Genomic DNA, 22389 nt, shown 5'->3' on the forward strand with positions numbered 1-22389 from the left:
TCCTGAAGGAAAAACAGTAGCTTTCAATGTTCTATCTTACCCAATGAATAAGACGAAGGATATATTACTTTATCTAGCTTTCCATTCCATTTATCGAGAATATTATGCAGAACCAAAACTTATCAACTACCTTAGTCTACAATTACACTTACAAAGGGAACCCCTCCAAAATAAGCCCTGAACCAATTTATTCTTTTTAAAATTTTTTAATGTTTATTTATTTCTGAGACAGAGAGAGACAGAGCATGAGGGGGGGAAGGGCAGAGAGAGAGGGAGACACAGAATCAGAAGTAGGCTCCAGGCTCTGAGCTGTCAGCACAGAGCCCAACGCGGGGCTCGAACTCCCAAACTGTGAGATCATGACCTGAGCCGAAGTCGGTCGCTCAACTGACTGAGCCACCCAGGTGCCCCTTATTTATTCTTTTTTTAAAAACACAATTTTATTGGGGGCACCAGGGTGGCTCAGTCGGTTAAATGTCTGACTCTCGGTATCAGCTCGGTCATGATCTCATGGTCTCATGAGTTCAAGCCCCACGTAAGGCTCTGTGCTGACAATGTGGAGCCTGCTTGGGATTCTCTCTCTCTCCCTCTCTCTCTCTGCCCCCCCCCCCCCACGCTGTCTCTGTCTCTCTCAAAATAAACTGTAAACAAATATATTAACAAAACAACTTTATTGGGATATAATTCACATACCAAAATTTCCCACTTTAAGTGTATAATTTCACAGCTTTAATAAGTTTACAGAGTTGTGTAACTACCACTCTATCCAGTTTCAGAATATCTCTGTTACCATGAAAAAAACTCCACTCCCACTTGCAGCTCCTCCCCATTCTGTCTAGGCACAGAACAGGTACCTGACCTGCCCAGGGCCCAACAACTAGGAAGTAGCAGAACCAGGTTTCAAACCAAGCAAAATGTCTATAGTCCATGTCCTCGAACACTGTATTTTACTGCCTCTCAATGGGAAACAGCTGAGAGTTTCTTTAACCATGGAAAGGAAATGATCAAATCTGTGTTTCACAAAAGATCACTCTGGACCCAAATAGAGAAACCAGAGGGAGTGATAGCAAAGACAACATACAAGTATAAAACTACGTGGCAAAGGACTCCATAATTAATGGGGAATCTGGGTGGCTCAGTCAGTTGAGCGTCTGACTCTTGATTTCGGCTCAGGTCATGATCTCAGGGTAGCGGGATCAAGCCCCAAGTTGGGCTCCATGCCAAGCATGGAGCCTGCTTGGGATTCTCTCATTCTCTCTCTCTCTCTCTCTCTCTCTCTCTCTCTCTCTCTCTCTCTCTCTCCCTAAAATAAAAAAAAAATTTTTTTTTAAAGAAGACACCATAAATAAAGTTCAAAAGTAAAGGAGTTTATCTTAAAAGTTCTCATTACAAGAAACAATTTTTTGTAACTATGTATGGTGATTGATACTAACTAGACTGAGTTTGGTGATCACTTTGCAATGTATACAAACATCAAATCATTCTGTTGTACACCTGAAACTAACAGAATGTTATTTGTCAATTATACTTTACTACAAATAAATAAATAAATAAACAAACAAACAAACAAGACAAATGAGATGGGTGAAAATATAATGGGTTAATTTCCATATATAAACTCCTATAATTGAACAACATCAAAAAAGAAAAAATGGGCAAAATACATTAACTGATCCACATTTAATGTTTTTATTTATTTTGAGACAGAGAGAGACAGAGCATGAGCAGGAGAGGAGCAGAGAGAGAGGGAGACACAGAACCTGAAGAAGGCTCCAGGCTCTGAACTGTCAGCACAGAGCCCGATGCGGGGCTTGAATTCACCGACTGTGAGATCATGACCTGAGGAAAGTTGGATGCCCAACCGACTGAGCCACCCAGGCGCCCCATAATTGATCTACATTTAAAAACATCAGAGTTAAAGCTTATAAAAGTGTGCTCAATCTTATTAGTAGTGACGAAAATAATTTTTAATTATATACTATTTTTTCACCTTTCAGATTGGTAAAATTTTTAAAACTAAAAAGAATTGTTGGCACAGAAGGTGGATGAATGGGAGAAATTGGGAGTACAGATTGGTACCTCTTTTTTTTGAAAAGAAATTTAATGAAACATAATTTAACCTACAAAGATTTATAAGACACAAACTCTTTGAGCAGTAATTCTAGTATTACAAATCTTTCAGAGTGCCTGGGTGGCTCAGTCAGTTAAGTGTCCTACTCTTGATTTGTGCTCAGGTCGTGATCTCGCAGTTTGTGAGTTCGAGCCCTGCACTGGGCTCTGCGCTGACAGTGCAGAACCTGCTTGGGATTCTGTCTCTCCATTTCTCTCTGCCCCTCCCTGGCTCTCTCTCTCTCTTTCAAAATAAATAAATAAACCTAAAAAAAAAAATAAAAGAATCTTGGGAATACAAGCTGGTGCATCCACTCTGGAAAACAGTATGGAGGTTCCTCAAAAAGCTAAAAATAGAACTACCCTACGACCCAGCAATTGCACTACTAGGCATTTATCCACGGGATACAGATGTGCTGTTTCGAAGGGACACATGCACCCCAACGTTTATAGCAGCACTATCAACAATAGCCAAAGTATGGAAAGAGCCCAAATGTCCATCGATGGATGAATGGATAAAGAAGATGTGAGATATATATATATATATATATATACATATATATATATATATATATATATATATATATATACACACACACACACACACACATATATACACGATGGAGTATTATTTGGCAATCAGAAAGAATGAAATCTTGCCATTTGCAACTACGTGGATGGAACTGGAGGGTATTACGCTAAATGAATTTAGTCTGTCAGAGAAAGACAAGTATCATATGACTTCACTCATATGAGGACTTTAAGAGACAAACAGATGAATATAAGGAAAGGCAAACAAAAATAATATAAAAACAGCGGGGCGGGGGGCGCCTGGGTGGCTCAGTCGGTTAAATGTCTGACTTCAGCTCAGGTCATGATCTCATACTCTGTGAGTTCAAGCCCCGCATCGGGCTCTGTGCTGACAGCTCAGAGCCTGGACCCTGCTTCAGATTCTGGGTCTCCCTCTCTCTGCCCCTCCCCTGCTCATGCTCTGTCTCTCTCTGTCTCAAAAATAAATAAAAACTTTTAAAAAATAAAAAAAAAAAAACAGGGAGGGGAAAAAAACATAAGAGATTCATAAATATGTAGAACATACAGAGGGTTATGGGGGGGTGGTGTGGAAGGGGATATGGGCTAAATGGGTAAGGGGCACTAAGGAATCTACTTCTGAAATCATTGTTGCACTATATGCTAATTTAGATGTAAATTTTAAAAAATAAAATTAAAATTAAAAAAAAATAAAATAAAAGAACCTTTCATACAAAGCACATGTGTTGAAGGCTTCATAACCAGTTATGTTTGCCACAGTACTATCTTGAACAGTGGGAAACCAGATAACCTGTATATCTACCAAATGGGAATGGGATGACCAATACACTATGATACACCTATACTAGGATATACTCTACAATCATTAGAAGAATTTAGGTAGATCCATAAAAGCACATGGGAATGTTATCTATGCTGCTGAGTGGAAAAATCATGTGAAGGGCATTATATTAACTTTTTAAAACCCTGTGTCCATTGTTTACTTGACTACGTGACTTTTAACAAATGACCTAACTCATTTGTGCCAATGGCATCACTTGTAAAAGAGGGAGAATAGTGCTGTACCTACTTCAGAGGACTGCTATGAGGATAAGTAAGACAATCCATGAAGAACACTTAGCATAAAGCTGGCCACATGTAAATTCTGAGTTAATATTAACTTTATACAATGTTGACTGATTCGAGTTCCTATGGCACTTAGTGCCATCATCTCTACACAGAACACCCTATCATTATATCATGGGTTTGACATAGCAAAGTCAGTGCTACGTAAATATCTGTTGGTTCACTAGGTTTTGAAGATGGCATCCACTTCTTATATTCATAAACTCTTGAAATATTCCAGAATATTTTGTGCAAAGAGCCACCTAGTACAAAATGATAATATATGGGGAAATATTGAATACATAATATATTCAAATATAGAATATAGAATAATCAAAGCCAAAGGCAAGAGAAAATGAAAACCACAAGTCTTATGAAGCTGAAAGCTAAGGCTATGATATTTGTTTTCAAACTTACAACATCACTAAGATTTTAACCAATGAACAATCAGTTCATCATCTTAATAGGATTATGAGAAATAAACTGCTGAAGCTTTTTGCTGTAGAACATCTGTTAAATCTCTTTATTGCTAGTAGGCTCTCTTTCTATGCAATGAAGGGGGGAAAAAACAGTAAAATATCCAGGAGCTTAGAATATAGAAATTTTGTAAAAAAATTTTTTTTAACATTTATTTATTTTTGAAAGAGAGAGAGACAGAGTGTGAGCGGGGGGCAGGCAGAGAGAAAGGGAGACACAGAATCGGAAGCAGGCTCCAGGCTCTGAGCTGTCAACACAGAGCCTGACATGGGGCTCAAACTCATGGACCGTGAGATCATGACCTGAGCTGAAGTCAGATGCTCAACCGACTGAGCCACACAGGTGCCCCTAGAATATGGAAATTTAACTCACTTTTCATTATTTCCTTTTGTTTCATTTATTTCCTATTCATATTAAATTGTTTTACTGTCTTTGTTCATTTTATCACTGATTTTGGTGATAATTTCTCTTGTGGTGACCAGAACACATTAGAGTTACTCATTTAAATAAGTTATCATGAACTAACTGATCTGAACCTTGCTCATCTTATTTAGAATATTTCAGTGAGGGGCACTTATATTACCCTATGCCTCTACTACCAGGCTTCACGTTGATGCACTTTGTTTTGAAGGCTAAGATTAAACACTGAGTAAAACCATTTATGACATGGGAAAAGTTACAATGATGCAACAGAGACTTCTGTAGGATGGATCCTCAGCCAAATGATTTAACAAATCCAACATAAATAACTCTTAAAGCACTTAGGAAGAAGGATAGGAACTCAGTGTGATTCCAGAGATATGTATCCAGTACATATAGCAGTTGCAAAAAAAAAAAAAACAAAAAACAAAAAACACAACACTTTAATTCAGTAGGTTATTTATGAGGTAGTTAAAAGGAAAATTCCCATTGAAATGTTTGAATTTTCACTCCTATCCCTCAACTTAACAGATGGAAGTCCAGTAACAATTTCAACTACGCTGTTAAATATGGTAAATGCAAACAATTCAGCAAATTAGATGCTCCATTTTGGGCATATTTGCAAAGTAAATGCCCTTACAGCAAATGCTAGTGGTAGAGTCACGGTGGTTTTTTGTTCCCCAACAGATATAGATCCCTGCTGGCTTTTTACTCTCTCCCATAGTCCATCATCACTCCCTGACCTTGTATACATCTTATCTGACAGGCTCCCTAAATTAAATGTTTTGCTTCCATCTGTCAAATGTCAATGTAATTTGATTATTAAGGATAGAAATCTTCCATTGTTTCATTAAGTTGTTTATTGCCGTTGTTTTTTAACCCACTGCTCCGTGTCTAACTAGGGAGATTAAAAAATAAATTAAGTCTAATAAAGTCAATCTTAGCCACTCACATCATCTAAATTAAATCTGACCCTAATTGAACTTTTCCATGGTTATGTAAACCCAACACAGGGCATGTCTATCTCAATTGAACAAATCAGTACTAATGAATTTATAAAACCAAAAGAACTTCTAAACAATACCCAGAACTCAAGAATACCCTAAATTTTTAAGGTGTTCAACGTCACTAATCATGAGAAAAATGCCAATCAAAACCACAATGAAGTATCACCTCACACCTGTTACAAAGCTATTATCAAAAAGACAAGAAAACAAACGTTGACAAGGATGTGGGAGAAGGGAATCCTTGTGCACTGTTGGTGGGAATGTAAATTGATGCAGCCACTGTGGAAAACCGTATGGGGGTTCCTCAGATAATTACAACTAGAAATAACATATGATCTAGCAATTCCCCTTTTGGGTATTCAAAGGAAACAAAAACACTAACTCAAAAAGATATCTAAACTCCCATATCCACTGCAGCATTATTTATGATAGCTAAGACATGGAAGCAACTTACGTGTCCACTGATAGATGAATGGATTTTTAAAAATGTGGTATACACACACATATACACACACAATGGGATATTACTCAGCCATAAAAAAGAAAATCCTGCCATTTGCAACATAGATGGACCCTGAGAGCAGTATGCTAAGTGAAATAAGTCAAACAGAGAAAGACAAATGCCATATGATCTCACACATGGAATAAAAACAAAACACCCAAACCCAAACTCATAGATACAAAGAACAGATTGGTGACTGGCACACAAAATCGGTGAAGGTGATCAAAAGGCACAAATTTTCAGTTAAAAAATATGTAAGTCCTAAAGGTATCAAGTGCAGCATGATGACTCACCGTCAACAATACCGTATTGGGTATTTCAAAAGACAGTAAATCTTAAAGGTTCTCATCCTAAGACAAAAAGTTTGTATATGTGGTGACAAGTATTACTGAAACTTACTGTGGTCAGCGTTTTGCAATATATTCATATATTAAATCATTATGTTGAACACCCTGGACTAACACAATGTTATATCTCAATTATATTTCAATTTAAAAAGCTAAATTATGAGGCGGTATTTTAAAAGTGTGGTTTTAGACTAACAATGAGAAAATTTTTTTTTTAATTTTTTTTTCAACGTTTATTTATTTTTGGGACAGAGAGAGACAGAGCATGAACGGGGGAGGGGCAGAGAGAGAGGGAGACACAGAATCGGAAACAGGCTCCAGGCTCTGAGCCATCAGCCCAGAGCCTGACGCGGGGCTCGAACTCACGGACCGCGAGATCGTGACCTGGCTGAAGTCGGACACTCAACCGACTGCGCCACCCAGGCGCCCCAAGAAACATTTTTTAAAAGTTGTGTTAGGGGGTGCCTGGGTGGCTCAGTCAATCGAGCATCCAACTTCAGCTCAAGTCATGATCTCACAGTTTGCAGGTTCAAGCTCTGCCATCAGGCTCTGGGCTGACAACTCAGAGCCTGGAGCCTCCTTCGGGTTCTGTGTCTCCCTCTCTCTCCCTGCCCCTCCCCTGCTTGTGTTCAGTCTCTGTCTCTCAAAAATGAACAAATGTTAAAAAAAATTTTTTTAAGAAGTTGTGTTAGAGAAATGTTTTTCTTTCCAATAAAAATCCCAAAAGGGTATTTTATTTTAAAATGCTAATTTAAAATGCATCTAAAGGAGAAAATGTACAACCCAGCTACATTTTTGTAAAAGATGATATATGATGAGATAGTTCTATCAAAATATTAAAATAGTATGATACTAGTACAAGAAAAGACAAATACATCAGTAAAATAGGAATTAAAGAATTGGCTATCCATTCTGAGAGGCAAAAAACTGGATCCTTACTTCACGCTGCCACATAAATAAATTCCAGGCAAATTAAAAGAGCAAAACATGAAAAACAAGACTCCAAACAAATTTAAAAAATGGGAATATGGTTATAAACCCTGGGACAGCATAGACATCCTCAAGCATTGAGGCCATAAAATGAAACATTTAAAAATATTTAAAACTTCTGACTGGCAGAAAGACAGCATAAACAACTTTAAAAACCAAGCCCTAAGGGGATCCGGGTGGCTCAGTAGGTTGGGCGTCCAACCTCAGCTCAGGTCATGATCTACAATTCGATTCGTGTGTTCAAGTCTCATATTGGGTTTGCTGCTGCCAGTGCAGAGTCAGCTTCCAATCCCATCCCCCTCTCTCTTTGACCCTCCCCAACTCATGCACGCGCGCTCTCTCTCTCTCTCTCTCTCTCTCAAAAATAAACATTAAAAAAAAAATAGTAAATACATTATATAAAAACCAAGCCATAGACTAGAAGAAAATATTTCCAGCATATATTAGACATAAAGGATTAACAGTCATAATAACAGAAAACATCTATAAATTAATAAAAAAAAGGCCAAACCTAACAGAGAACAAAAGTCAGGTACAAAGAGGAATTTTAGAGAAGAAATGCAAATGATCAATAAGCATACAAAAACATGTTCAATGTCAAAGGCTAAAATGAGGTATTTTTCATTCAGATTGACAAAAATAAAAGATTAATAACATCCAATATAGGTGAAATTATGGAGAAATGGATGTTGTCACTACTAGTTGAAGAGCACAAATGGGTATAACCCTTTTAGAGAGAAATTTTATTCCATCAAAAAATTTAACTTGCATTCTGTACAAACCAAGCAATTCCGTTTCCAATATCTATTTCAGAAAAATATCCAAAGAGGGGGTGCCTGGGTAGCTCAGTCGGTTAAGCAACTGACTCCAGCTTGGGTCACGATCTCGTGGTTCCTGAGTTCAAGACACGCATCGGACTCTGCACTGACAGCTCAGAGCCTGGAGCCTGCTTTGGATTCTGTCTCCTTCTCTCTCTCTGCCTCCCCTCCTCTGTCATGCTCTGTCTTTCCCTATCCCTCTCTCTTAAAAATAAATAAGCATTAAAAAAATTTAATACCCAAAGAAGATAAAGAAATAAGCAGCATAACATTTTTTTAAAGTTTATTTATTTTGAGAGAACGTGAACAGGGAAGGGGCAGAGAGAAAGGAAGAGAAAGAATACCAAGCAGGCTCTGCATTGTCAGTGCAGAGCCCAATGCAGGGCTTGACTTCACAAACCCTGAGATCATGACCTGAGCCGAAATCAACAGTCAGACACTTAACCAACTGAACCACCCAGACACCCTGAAGCATAACATTTTCAAAGAAAGAGGGGCACCAGGGTGGCTCAGTCACTTAAGCATCCGACTTCAGCTCAGGTCATGACCTCACGATTCAACTCATGAGTTTGAGCCCTGCGTCAGGCTCTCTGCTGTCAGTGCAGAGCCCACTTCAGATCCTCTGTCCCGCTCTCTCTCTCTCTCTCTCTGCCCCTCTCCCACTCATGCACGCTCTCTCAAAAATAAATACACATTAAAAAGTTTTTTTAAAAAGGCATGAAGTACTGATACATGCTATAATTTGGATAACTTTGAAAATATACCAAGTGAAAGAAGTCAAACACAAAAGGCCACATATTATATGCTTCCAGTTGTATAAAATGGCCAGAACAGGCAAGTCCATAGGGACAGAAGGTAGAGTAGTGAGGGTGCCAAGAGCTAGAGGGAGTTTCTTCTGGGGCTATGCAGAGTTTCTTCTGGGGGCTACTGAAACACTATGAAATTAGATTGTCACAGCGGCCCTACAACTCTGAATAAAAACCATTCAGCTGTGTTGTACACAGCTAGTACACAACTAGTACGACACTGTATATCAACTATACTTCAATAATAAAAAAAAAAACACTCTGGGGGCGCCTGGGTGGCTCAGTCAGTTAAGCGGCCGACTTCAACTCAGGTCACGATTTCGTGGTCCATGAGTTCGAGCCCCGCGTCGGGCTCTGGGCTGACAGCTCAGAGCCTGGAGCCTACTTCACATTCTGTGTCTCCCTCTCTCTCTGCCCCTCCCCTGCCCATGCTCTGTCTCTCTCTGTCTCAAAAATAAATAAACGTTAAGAAAAAAAAAAACATTCTGCACTACTGTACACTTTAAATGAATGAATTTCATGGTATGTGAAGTGTATCTTGATCGAGTCGCAAAAAAATAAAGTCATCTGTATTAAGAACACAACTGTGGGGGCGCCTGGATAGCTCAGTCAGTCGAGCGTCTGACTCTTGATCTCAGCTCAGGGTCAGGTGAGACCAGGTCATGATCTCCTGTCTGGTGGGTTCGGGCCCCACATCAGGCTCTGCTCTGACAGTATGGAGCCTGCTTGGCGTTCTGTCTCTCCCCCTCTCTGCCCGCTCCCCTCTTGCATGCACTTTCTCTCAAAATAAACCTAAAAGAAGAACACACCTGTGCTTTAAAATAACATTATTTCCATTTTCAAATACAGAAGCTGAGGACAAGGAATCTGGGTACCATCTGGATATCCAACAGAACAAGGAGAATTTAGCTGTCACTGGTTTGTTTTAGTTAAGGTAATGCTGTGCTTTAACCAATAAATTCCAAATTACAGTTGCTTAATCCAACAGATATTTATTTCTCACTCAGCGAAAGCCCAAACAGGTGTTCCTGAAGAGTAGGCAACTGTCCTCTACGTGGTAATTCATCGAGCCAAGCGCCTTCTGACCCAGAGCGCTGCATCTTCAACACAGGTTCCCCAAATCATTCAGCATAGGGATCATTCATGTAGGTTTTCTTGATCCAGGGCTTCTACCCACATTCTATTGTTAAAATTCGGTCACATGACCCCATCTAACTACAAGGGAAGCTGGGAAATATAATGCAGTACTTCCCACTATTAAATATGAGTGTTTAGAATCAGTACTACCATTTTTTAGAACTGATATTAACAGATACTACCAGTGATTTTGTTCAAAGAAGCCTCTATGAGTCAACAGCAGTGATACTAATGAACTGCAATGTTACTGCAATTAGTCAAGCAATATTTGCTGAGCACATACTATCTGCCACATACTGTGTTAGGTAAACAAATGGGGGAAAAGGGGGGTGCTGCCCTCACAGATCTCACAATCTAGTGTGGGGAGACAGGTAATAAAGTATATAGTATGCTGAATGAAAATAAATGTCAGGGGCAAAAATGAGGCAAGGAAGGAGGACACAGAGTTACTACTTTCGAAAGAGTACCAAGGCCTTAGTGATGAGGTGACATTAGCCAACACCCAAGGGTACCTGGGGAAGTACATTCCAGACAGAAAGCACAAAGATCCTGAAGTGGGAGCTTGTGTAGCACTTTCGAGGCCACTGCTGTTGGAGCAGAAGGATCAAGGCAAAGATGCCAGGAGATGAGCTCAGAAAGGTACCAGGGACCAGATTATACACAAACGTGTAGGCTGCTGTGAAGATCTGGGTTTTGAGGAAGACACTGGAGGGCTTTGAGCAGAGGAGGGACATAATCTGACCTCTCTTTCAAAAGGATCCCTGTGCAACTGTGTTGAGAATAGACTGTGAAGTGAGCAAGGAGCCCGGGAAGATCAATAAAAAAGATCCTGGAACAATCCCAGCGAGCGTGTTAGTGGCTAGATCCACTAGAGCATCGGTGAAAAGGTTGAGAAGGGTAGAAGGAAAACTGGATGTGTGGTGTGAGAGAAAGAGCAGCATCGGGGCTGACTCCCAAGTTTTTGGCCTAAGCCACAGAAAGGATGAAACTGCCACTTAGGGGAAAGGTTTAGAGGAGGAGTGGTTTGAGAACGAAAAATCAGGGGTTCCGATGGAGAATCGGGCAGTATGATTAATTTCTTCATCATTAAAGCTTCTTTCTTTGAGTTTCCAGGAAAATTTTTTTCAATCAACAAAAGTGTAATTATTAACACTCCTTATATGAACAGTGCTTCCAACTTATGAGCTCTTTTCATATGCCATAATTCATTCAAGCTTAATAAAAACTCTTTAAAATATCTAGAATGGCTTCAATCTTTATTTCGCACCTTGGAAACCTTCTCGTCAGCTTCAGTCCCCACTCTCACACTTCACCTTTCTTTCCGTTAGGTTTACTGATCGATCATCCATGAAGGCATTTCATCACACCAATTCAGTAACTTATGCTGTTTTAGTGTTTAAAATCCTAATTTCAACACCCATAAATTTTCCATTAAAAGCACCTCAATGTCAACTTTTCTAACCCTTCTTTAATACATGTCTTTCAAAAATTTCAAGCATAAATAATTTTTTAAAACTGATTCATACTATAATGATGTTGGAAATCTCATGTCAACCAATTTATAAATCCCTAGTTCCAGCTATAAGTAGGACCACTTCACAGCCCTGTTCCCTCAGCAATTGCTAATAGTGACAATATTTGTACTCTGCACCACATACCAAGATTACAAAATCATAGTTCTGACATGATCTTTCATTGTACCAAGATATGACAGTAGCATTTAAAAATCATTTTTTTAACTTTGTTTTATTTTTTAAAATTTACATCCAAATTAGTTAGTATATAATGAAGCAATGATTTCAGTAGATTCCTTAATGCCCCTCACCCATTTAACCCATCCCCCCTCCCGCAACCCCTCCAGCAACCCTCAGTTTGTTCTCCATATTTATGAGTCTCTTTTGTTTTGTCCCCCTGTTTTTATATTATTTTTGTTTCTTTTCCCTTATGTTCATTGGCTTTGTCTCTTAAAGTCCTCATATGAGTGAAGTCATATGATTTTTGTCTTTCTCTGACTAATTTCACTTAGCATAATCCCCTCCAGTTCCATCCACGTAGTTGCAAATGGCAAGATTTCATTCTTTTTGATTGCTCAGTAATACTCCATAAAAATCATTTCTTTATCCTTATCCTATAAACTGGAGAAATGGTAGATGTTCTAGAGTATGAATATTGTCACATTCTTCATGGATGATGACTTTATTTATAGAAGCCAGTCACATGAGCACATGTTGAAATAGTCAATAGGTCTCTGTTCTGATTAAATAAGGAGGTATTTAGTTCCCCAACATAAACACTGCCAAAAATGTACCAATTTCAATATTATAAAATGATTACATGAATAGACTACATTCAGTTATGAAAAGGCTTGAAACTGTTGTGTAATTTCATAGTGGCTGTTTCTCAGCCTTCTCATGTCAAATGACAGATCATTCTAACCCTACAAATGGTTGTTAACCATTTATCTAAAAAAAAAAAAAAAGAAGTCCTATATGAGTACTTACTGTGTATGTGCCTAGTACTTTTTGTGTGTTATATAGTAAATAAAACACTGCTGATAATATATGGTATGCATAAGTGTTAACTATTTTCAAATTCTATCTTATTTAATCCTAACCACTCTATGTAGCCTATACATGGAACCCCATTTTACAGATGAGGAAACTGAGGCTCAGAGAAAAGAAATAACCTGTCAGTTCTTTTAGTAAGCAAACAGCAGGGGCAGGATGTGAACCCCAGTCTGACTCCAGAGCCTGAACCCCTCTAGACTCCCAGGCTTTCCTCAGAGATCAGGCAGTGAGGGCGACTGTGAGGTGTGTCTCCTGTACCATAATGTGATGGCTCCACATAACTTACACTCTAGTTCTTTTGTTTGTTATTTGTTCAACTACAAAGCTCTATATTGTTCTAGTAGAATGGGGAATAGCCAGGAGTCTGGATGGCACCTAAGTGTTACCATTTATGAACTTCTTCTGAAATGTTATTCTAGTAGGTCCTTAAACTAGTTCCTATGAAAGAATAAAAGCCTAATTAAAATAAAATCTCTGAATTACTGAATACTTGTGAAAAGAAAAACAGAAGGCCCTTATTCTTTAAATGACATGATAAACTAATCTTGAAGTGTTTCCAGAGAAAAGGATTTAAAAGAATTTATGTAGTTTATGACACTTTTTTGCTTCGAGTGTTAAGATTAAAGTTTGTTCATAAAGAGGTTAAAATTCCAGTTTACCTCTGTATGCACCAAGAAACTACATTCTTCATAGCTCTGCACAAAGTTAAGCTCAGTCCACATCTACCTCTCCAATTCTGTAAATCACACTCCGAGTAGCCTTGTTAAGTCCTTCCCTCTCTCTTCCCCTTGCCCTGAATCCTGCATCCGTTTAGCATGGCAAAGCCCCATTCCACGTAATGGACTGCACTCAGTCAGTCCACTCCTTGCTGTCAGAAAACTGCGTTCTGGGCCTTCTGTATGGCTATATGACCTGGTCCTGGCTACAAAAGAAGAGAAAGTATGCTGGGGAGCTTCTGGGAAATATACCCTCACTCTCAATGAGAGAAGCAAGATAGTTTTAAAATATGGATTACGCATTCTACTTCTCTTGGGGTTCTTTCAGTGCTAGATGTGGGTATAACACCAGCATGTAAACTCCATGAGGACATGCATCGTTTCATTCAACTGATATTCCTGAATGCCTATCAGATGCCAGGCTCTGTGCTGGGCAGAAGAGAGACTAATAATGTCCCTGCTCCTAAAACATAGCTAGCACTCAATTAATATCTGTTGAATTAATGAACTGCAAATTAAAATGATCAATTACTGAACCCCAACTTTGGTAGAACCATTTTTAAATTGTAAAACTTGTAACTGTAACTGAAACTAATATTCAGATAATTGTATATATTGCACCTCTAGACCAAGCAGTTTTTGCTATATGGCCAAGTAAACACATACACACTTCTTTTTCTTGATACCAAAGAATATGTATGCAAAAAGTACTGGCAGGCAATCATACTTATTATAAGCAATTTTCGATGTCTCATCAAAAAATGTATGTGTGCAGGGGCGCCTGGGTGGCTCAGTCAGTTAGGCATCGACTCTTGGTTTCAGCTCAGGTCATGAGCTCACAGCTGGGGAGGATTCTGACCCCACATCGGGCTCTGCACTGACAGTGTGGAGCTTGCTTGGGATTCTCTCTTCCTCCCTCTCTCACTCTCTGCCCCTCCCCCGCTCCCTCTGTCTCTCTCAAAATAAATAAACTTAAAATATGTGTGTGTGTGTGTGTGTGCATGCACACGCACGCATGCTAACTGAAAGAGAAAGTGCCCCTTTAGTATTAATTTTGCTATACCTCTAAGGAATATGTTTAAAGAGAAGTAGTCAATGAAAATTTAAATCAAAATTCAAAATCTGATTAAAAACAAAACTATTGTGAAAGGTAAAAAGGGAAAGTCAGAGCTAGGAACAAAATAATGAATATTTTTTAACTATTCATGAATTTTGATATCCTTATTCCCCTATTCTCCCTCCAATTACCATGACCAAGAAGAAGAAGTCACATGACTGTAATTTGGATATCTGGTAAAGGTGGCCTAAAACTCCCAGACAGTTAATCAAATTTACATTAAGCTAGAAGGGAGTCTGGCAGTGGGACAGAATAATACTTAAAAGGGATTGATCGTCAAGAGACCAGAGATACTAATATAGTTTAACTGTAGAGCTAAGCTACAGGCCGAATAAACAGAAACCAGAAATAAAGGCCTCCAAATGTTTTTGAAGTTCTTAGCTCAAGGTTAAGGAATTGACCACAAACCAAAAAGATCCAGAAGTTCAAATCAGGCCTAGAAAGTTACTTAATTGTCTTCACCTTCCAAATAGCTACCCATGTGCTCATCTCATTATAGGTAGCCCCCAGCGAGGGGAAGAGGGAGGGTCTGAAAACTCCCTGATAACGACATTAGAAATCAGAAAGGCAGGTCAATGAGAGGAAACAGCAAGTACACATACACACTCCAGGAAAAAAAAGCCTGTATCAGATGAGGCCAAAACAAACCTCAGTGTGACAGTCCACATTGCTCTCTCCCTCTAAATTCCTAGTGGCCTTAGATGTGTTATTTTATTGCAAATTCTCTGGTACATGAACTGTTGGAAGTAACATAAAAGCCAATTCTATTTCGTTAAAAGCAGACTATTCTCTTGAAGAGAATGAGAATCAACAGAAGCTAAATAATGAGTACAAGTAAACTTGTTCTACCCAAAGTTCAGGACAGTAAGTATCTTTAAAAACATCACTCAGCAAAACCAGTAGAGGTGCTCAGAAGGGAATCCAGGTCTCTTTGACTCTGTGCCTTTGTCGTCGCCAGTTGGGCAAATGCTTCTCTGGACAATGGACAACAAGACTCCTAGCTGGGGAGTGGCAAGTAGTGAGAATGGACTAGACAAACCATAAAAAGGAGACTCAGCTTAAGTTCCCCAGGCTATCATTTTGCTAGCTCGGCTTCCCTAACTGTTACATAGGGAATATACATATATTGAGGGGTTCTGAAGACTAAAGCAGAATTTACATAGAATAGAGCACCACACAAATAGCAGGCACCTAATAAATCCTATTCATTAGATTATTAGAAATATGTCTACACCCTTATATTCCCATACAGTTGTGTCTTCTCAGCTAAGGAAGTTAGGGGTCATAAATTTTAGAGGTGACTGAACCAAAAGTACAGGATGTTTAATAAAAAATTTTAAGTGGTTAACTTAGCCTTCTAAAGGGCAGAAAATCAAGATGTAAGAATGATCAACACCGTATCAAACGTAACCAGACAGTCCTGATAAGGAAGTGTGAGGCCTCAGGAGCCAGACTGGTGGGTATGAGTCCCAGGTGCATGCCTGCTTGCTGTGTGGCCTTGGACAAGTTGTATCACCTCAGTGTCATCATCTATAAAATGGAGATGTTAACAATGGCACCTATCTCATAGTTACTCTGATTATTCAATCCATTAGTGCATGTAAAAGTTTATGGCACAGTAAGCCCTCAGTGCAGATTAGCTATTTTTGCTTTAACAAACCTCTTAGTAGAAGAATGAAGATACTATTTCAAGGATGATTCCCAACCTCTCAGTACTTGGAATACTCTCACTTTGCTTATCAAATACCCTTCTAACTCTTCCTAGCAAAGTTATACAGTAACTTTGCTTTAATTAACATACATTTCTTTATTATTTGATGGAATGGAAGGAAAGGGAGTTTAAAGAACAGTCAAAAGGCTAAAAAAGAATCAGTGTGATAAACAGCCACCATCAAAAACCTTAGAATCAGCAGGAAAGCACATAAACAAAGCTTTCACCCCCAAGGGAGTGAAGAGGCTTCTTCCTTACCCCCAGAGGCCTGGAGAAGAGTGGGTGGCAGGCAAGCTATAGTGACTAATGTCTCCAGATCCCTGGGAGGCTGCCTTTCGTCCGATCATTCACTCAACTTTAACCTCTACTCACTCTTCTCAAAGCCTTCAACCAAGGGTGTGATGTTGAGGCAGGAGGCTTTGGGGTTCCGCTGCTTTGTTTTGTTCTACTAATATTAAGCACACAGGTATTTTTTTGAAAACTTTATGTCAGACTTTAAAGACTCCTGGACTATAATCACATGCGCTGTACAATTAATTCATTAGGATGTTTTAAGACATTTAAGGCCCTAAAAGCAGATCATTGGTTGTAACTGCCAAGGACCTTTGGATAGGCTACTACCCCTCAAAATCACTGTAAGCACCAAAACAGCACCATCAGTGGGAACGTCTCCCCACTCCTGGGCAAGGCTGCTGCCCGCCTGGGGCATCCCTGGGAAACTGTGTGGCGACTGTCTACTGCAAATTCGGGCCATCAGGTCACGTTCCACAAACCTAAGAAGCATGATCAACATTTAATAACAATGATAGAAGGAACAAGGATAAGGATTTAGAAAAGGCATAAGTTACTTAGAAAACAAAACAACTCTTCAGTAGCTTTTAAGATAAGTGCTTCGAGGAAAGGAGTAAACCTCTGGTTACTACTAGAGATAAACTGGAACACGCTACATGTGTAAAATAATACAGTGCAAAAAAGCTACGTAGACATAAGGGGGAAAAAAAGCCTAAATTATGCGTATTAGGAAACTAATTAAACTCATACATACGATGTAAAACCAAAACCCCCACCAGGCAGAACAACAGTCTACCTGTTACGCTAGAGATCAGCAGGGTGCTTGTAGCCTGTGGTTTGTTCAGCATTAGAACTGAGTTGCAGCTTGTTACTTGCTTTTGTAGAGTTCAATACCCACATCTATTAATCTATTAGGTAAACTTCCTCTGAGAACTAGAAGTGCTTATGTTAAATACACAGAAATTTTTGCTTAAGTCTCTGCCCCTTTTAAACAAGAAATGATGCTTCCCCTTCCCCTTTTCTATTCTTTCTCTAAAAACAGTATTTTTCCTACCATTAAATTATTATTTAAGTAAACTTAAATACAGTACTACAAAGACTAACAGTTTTCCAAGATTAGCACTTGCCAATTCCACTTTCTAGTGTGTAGTACAAAAATATCTGTGTAATTTTCAATTCTTACTAATACTGACTATGCTACACTAAGTTTCATATTGTAGGAAAAAATAGGTTTTATAAAATATAAAACTTCTTTCAGCCTTAGATAAAACTATAACTGAAACAGAGACAGATGCCTGAAGTCATCAAAGTAAGCTGAAAAGAATTCAAACCTTTGTTATTTGCAAACTAACACAGGATGGGCTTGAGGCAAGTAAATGGCTATTGATATCTATTTCAGAGGGGCAAATATTCCAGCACCATATATGAACACTGTTCTGATTTATATTCCACAGTGCGGAATGGAGTGGGCGGGTGGGTGGGGGAGGCAGAACAAGGTTATTGTTTTAATTGTTGTATTTAAACTGTTGAGAAAATAAATGAGCTAGTTGCTTAAAACACCCAGGAAAAACATCATCATCACAACTCAAAAGCACACACTCAAAATCATTAATGTGTTTTCTTCAATATTTTCTTACAAGACGTGAGATTACAAATGCGGTACTATTCTCTATTAAAGTATAAAGTATAAAAGAAAACTCAATTCACTTGTCTAAACTCACATTAAATCCACCCAAAATGATAATCTGAAGATGACTACAAGCTCAGCCACATCAGGTTTGCAACTTCACGGCCTCCAGCCAGACGATGAGACAGGACACTCAGTCAATCCTTGCTGACTAGGAAACCCAAAGCTTGAGGAGGCTTAATGTCAAATCTAACTATCAAAAAGTCATAAGCTTACTTCAAATTCCTCTCAAAACAATGTTTTAAGAAAAAAAAATACCAATAAGCCATTCAAACAGCACAGTACTACTGTTACCTGAATCTTAAACAAAATGTCAAATCCAGACTGCCAATTAGACTTCAAAAAGCCACCTTAATGAACAAGTCTTGTCAAGACAGTTTTCCCAACTGTAACAAACACTATGGATTTTTGGCCTTAAACAGAGACATCTGTAAAGCAAATGATTAAAACGACCAAAACAGACATGACTGCCCCAGGGCTGCCCGGCCAACTTTGCAATTTCAGAGGGATACTGATGGGGGTGGGGGGGTGGGGGGGAAGGCTGAAGAGGAAATTTTTTCTACTTTACTCAAATGACGAGTGATTAAGTTAATACGTAAACATTTTCCTTTTGCTCATTCCTCCCCCAAATAATTAGGTACTTTATGCTCATATCACTCTCTCCTTTTCAGACATTTGCTTCGTGCCATCAGAAACTATACAACACACTGCACGTGGACATGAACTCAACTGCCTGGGAGATGTTTAAAAAACCTTTGTTTCACTAACCACAGAGATTGGTGAATCTAAAAGCTGGAAGAAACTTTAATAGGTAGCACCTAGTCCAATGGTCCTCATAGTCTTGTGGTTACCTATCCACCATTCTCATGCCCCAACATTTCCACAAATGACTCCTCTCCATTAACCTAGGGTGCTTCTCTAGCATGTTCCTTGAGGAGGAACCTATCTACACATCCTTGAGTGGAAGAAGTTATCTATTCTATGTCAAACACCACCGATGACACAGTAACAAAAAACTCCCATAAGTGCCTTCTGGGACAATCTATACCACTTCTGAGTTGCTTCACCACAAAGTTTTTCCATTCAACTGCCCCAAGTCCCAAAGGCTTCCTTCTACCCATAGGTATTTCTCACACACAATGAGTCTGTACCTTTGCTCACACAAAAGCCCTTCACACAGCTGAGAGAACTAACAGTTATTCCAAAGACAGGTCCTAAGTTCTCTCACCATCCTGGACTTCCTCTGAAATACATTTCAGTTTATCTGTATTCCAACAGGACACAAAAGAATAAATTAAAGCCTTAAAATGATTATGATCTCATTTTATTTCTTAAAGAATTCTCTTTTTTAATGTTTATTTATTTTTGAGAGAGAGGGAGGGAAGGAGAGAGACAGAGAATCTGAAGCAGGCTCCCCACTGTTAGTGCAGAACCCAACGCAGGACTCAAACTCACAAACGGTGAGATTGTGACCTGAACTAAAGTTGGCCGCTTAACCAACTGAGCCACCAGGCTATGATTTCACTTTAAATAACCTACTACTTATGTGACCAGGCAAAATATTTCAAAGCTAAGTTTGCTCAGTTTATTAGACTTTGATCCTGAGATCATGGTAATCAGGCTTAATGGAACAAAGAACGGTTCCTTTCTCAATGTGTTCCTTTAAAGTCAACCAATCACAGAACTAAATAGATTTTTTTTCCAAAAAAAGATATATAATAGCCAATAGGTACATGAAATGGTGCTCAATATCATGAATCTTCAGGGAAATGAAAATCAAAACCAAAATGAGATATCACCCCATACATGTTAGAACAGCTATTATCAAAAAGACAGAAAGTATTGATGAGAATGTGGAGAAAAGGGAACCCTCATGCACTGTTGGTGGGAATCTAAACTGGTGCTGCCACTATGTAAAACAGTATGGAGGTTCCTCAGAAAATTAAAAATAACACTACCATATGAGCCAGCAATTCCATTTCTAAGTATCTGAAAGAAACAAAATCACTACCTGAAAAGATATCTGCACCACCAAGTTCACTGCGGCATTATTTAGAATAGCCAAGACATGGAAGCAACCTATGCGACCAACAATAGATTAATGAATAAAGAAAATATACGTACTTACACAACAGAACACTCTTCAGCCATAAAAAAAGAAGGAAATCCTGCCATTTGCAACAACATGGATGGACCTCGAGAGCACTATGCTAAATGAAGTAAGTCTGAAAAAGACAAATGCTGTATGATCTCACTTATATGTGGAATCTAAAAAACCAAATGGGGCGCCTAAGTGGCTCAGCTGGTTAAGTGTGCAATTTTGGCTCAGGTCATGATCTCACGGTTCGTGGGTTCGAACCCCACGTCGGGCTCTGTGCTGACAGCTCAGAGCCTATAGAGCCTGCTTCAGATTCTGTGTCTCCCTCTCTCGGTGTCCCTCCCCTGCTTACACACTCTCTCTCTCAAAAATAAACATTAAAAAAGTGTTTTGAAAGATGTAAAAATAAAATAAAATAAAATAAAATAAAATCTAAATAAAAAACCAAACTCATAGATTCAGAGGATAGATTGGTGGTTGCCAGAGATGAGGGAGGCAGAGTGTGAATGGGTAAACATGCTCAAAAGGTACAAACACTCAGTTAATGGGCAAATAAGTCCTGGGGATGTAACATACAGCATGGTGGCTATAGTTAACAATATCGCATCGTATATTTGAAGGCTGTTAAGAAAGTAGATCTTAAAAGTTACTGTCGTAAGAAAAAAAATGTGAGGTGACTGATGTTAACTAAACTTATTGTGGTCCTAATTTTGCAATATATACATATATCAAATCACTATATTGTACTCCTTGGACTAATACAATGTTATATGACAACTGTATCTCAATAAAACTGGATGGGGTGCCTGGGTGGCTCAGTCGGTTGAGCATCCGACTTTGGCTCAGGTCATCATCATGATCATGATCATGGCTCGTGAGTTCGAGCCCCATGTCGGGCTCTGTGCTGACAGCTCGGAGCCTGGAGTCTGCTTCGGATTCTGTGTCCCTCTCTCACTGTGACGCTCCCTCGTTCATGCTCTGTCTCTCTCTCAAGAATAAATAAAACATTAAAAAAAATTTTTTTTAATTGGAGAAAAAAGGAATGTTGATGTTGATACCCATGGTTACTCTTAAAGTCAGGGACTTGGTTATTTTCTCTCTCTAGCCCAGTTCCAAATAGATACTCAATATATGTGTGCAAGAAAGAAAAAAAGGAATAAGAATGAACTCTCAAGCTAAAAAGTAGGTGTGAGAAAGTAAAATTTATAATGCAGGTCAAGATAATGCAGAATAATAAACAGGTACAAGCAAATAGGCTGGTGGCCTGTGTAGAGACTTAGAAGAAATACTGAGGAAATTAAGTTTCAAGAATGAAATCTAGCCACTGGTATTCAGGAGTTCAAGGCACCAACTTAATCATTATATAACTAGGGGAAATGGCAAGGATCCGGTTATTGGAAACCGTACTCAACAGTAAGGCTGCAGTAGTGAGTTATTGCCACACTTAAGCAATTCATTTATGTATCTCCTTTGGGGTGAAGATTAGTCCCAGAGTCTGGGTAGAAGCTAGCTCTCTTGGCAGGATCTCAGTTGGCATCCTGAGGTTGTAACTGTAGAAGCGGAGAGCTAAATGGAAATGACAAAGGCCACAGAAGGAAAAAAAAGCCCATTCTCAAGATCTAAGGTGGTTACAGCTCGGTTTGTGATTTTTAAATTTTCAGATTCCCAAGTCTGAACACTGCCCTTTCAAAAAAAAAAGAAAAAATGCCAATCATTTTGCAAAACCAGGGTACCTTTCAGGAGAAACTAACAGAAATCATAGGTATATCTGAATACCCTACAACATGAAGGGGAAAAGAACTAAACACACATTCCAGAATTCAGTTCTCCCCCTTAAAAATGACCACAGCACCTTTGGACCCTTCTAGAGGGGCCCACCTGCACCTGAGGCCCACTCCTGCCTCAGTCTCTATGGTGCCATGCCTAGCCGCTCTAA

The 22389-nt window shown here is 39.0% G+C and overlaps 1 protein-coding gene across 9 annotated transcripts in view; it reads right to left on the reverse strand.

Moving 5' to 3' along the window:
- The window catches only part of SFMBT1 (Scm like with four mbt domains 1), a 130525-nt gene that overhangs the window by 62606 nt on the left and 45530 nt on the right, over positions 1–22389 (reverse strand). Inside the window, exons 1-2 of one of the 9 annotated variants that reach the window (XM_047850723.1) lie at positions 17240–17249; positions 16740–16744 (exon numbers count right to left, since the gene is read on the reverse strand). The exons of the other annotated variants lie outside the window; for them this stretch is intronic. The gene's annotated coding sequence lies outside the window, so the exon portion shown is untranslated. Of the gene's footprint in view, positions 1–16739; positions 16745–17239; positions 17250–22389 lie in introns of those variants that run through there. 9 annotated transcript variants of the gene reach the window in all.

This window comes from Prionailurus viverrinus, chromosome A2, assembly GCF_022837055.1.
Source record: "Prionailurus viverrinus isolate Anna chromosome A2, UM_Priviv_1.0, whole genome shotgun sequence".
NCBI lineage: Eukaryota > Metazoa > Chordata > Mammalia > Carnivora > Felidae > Prionailurus > Prionailurus viverrinus.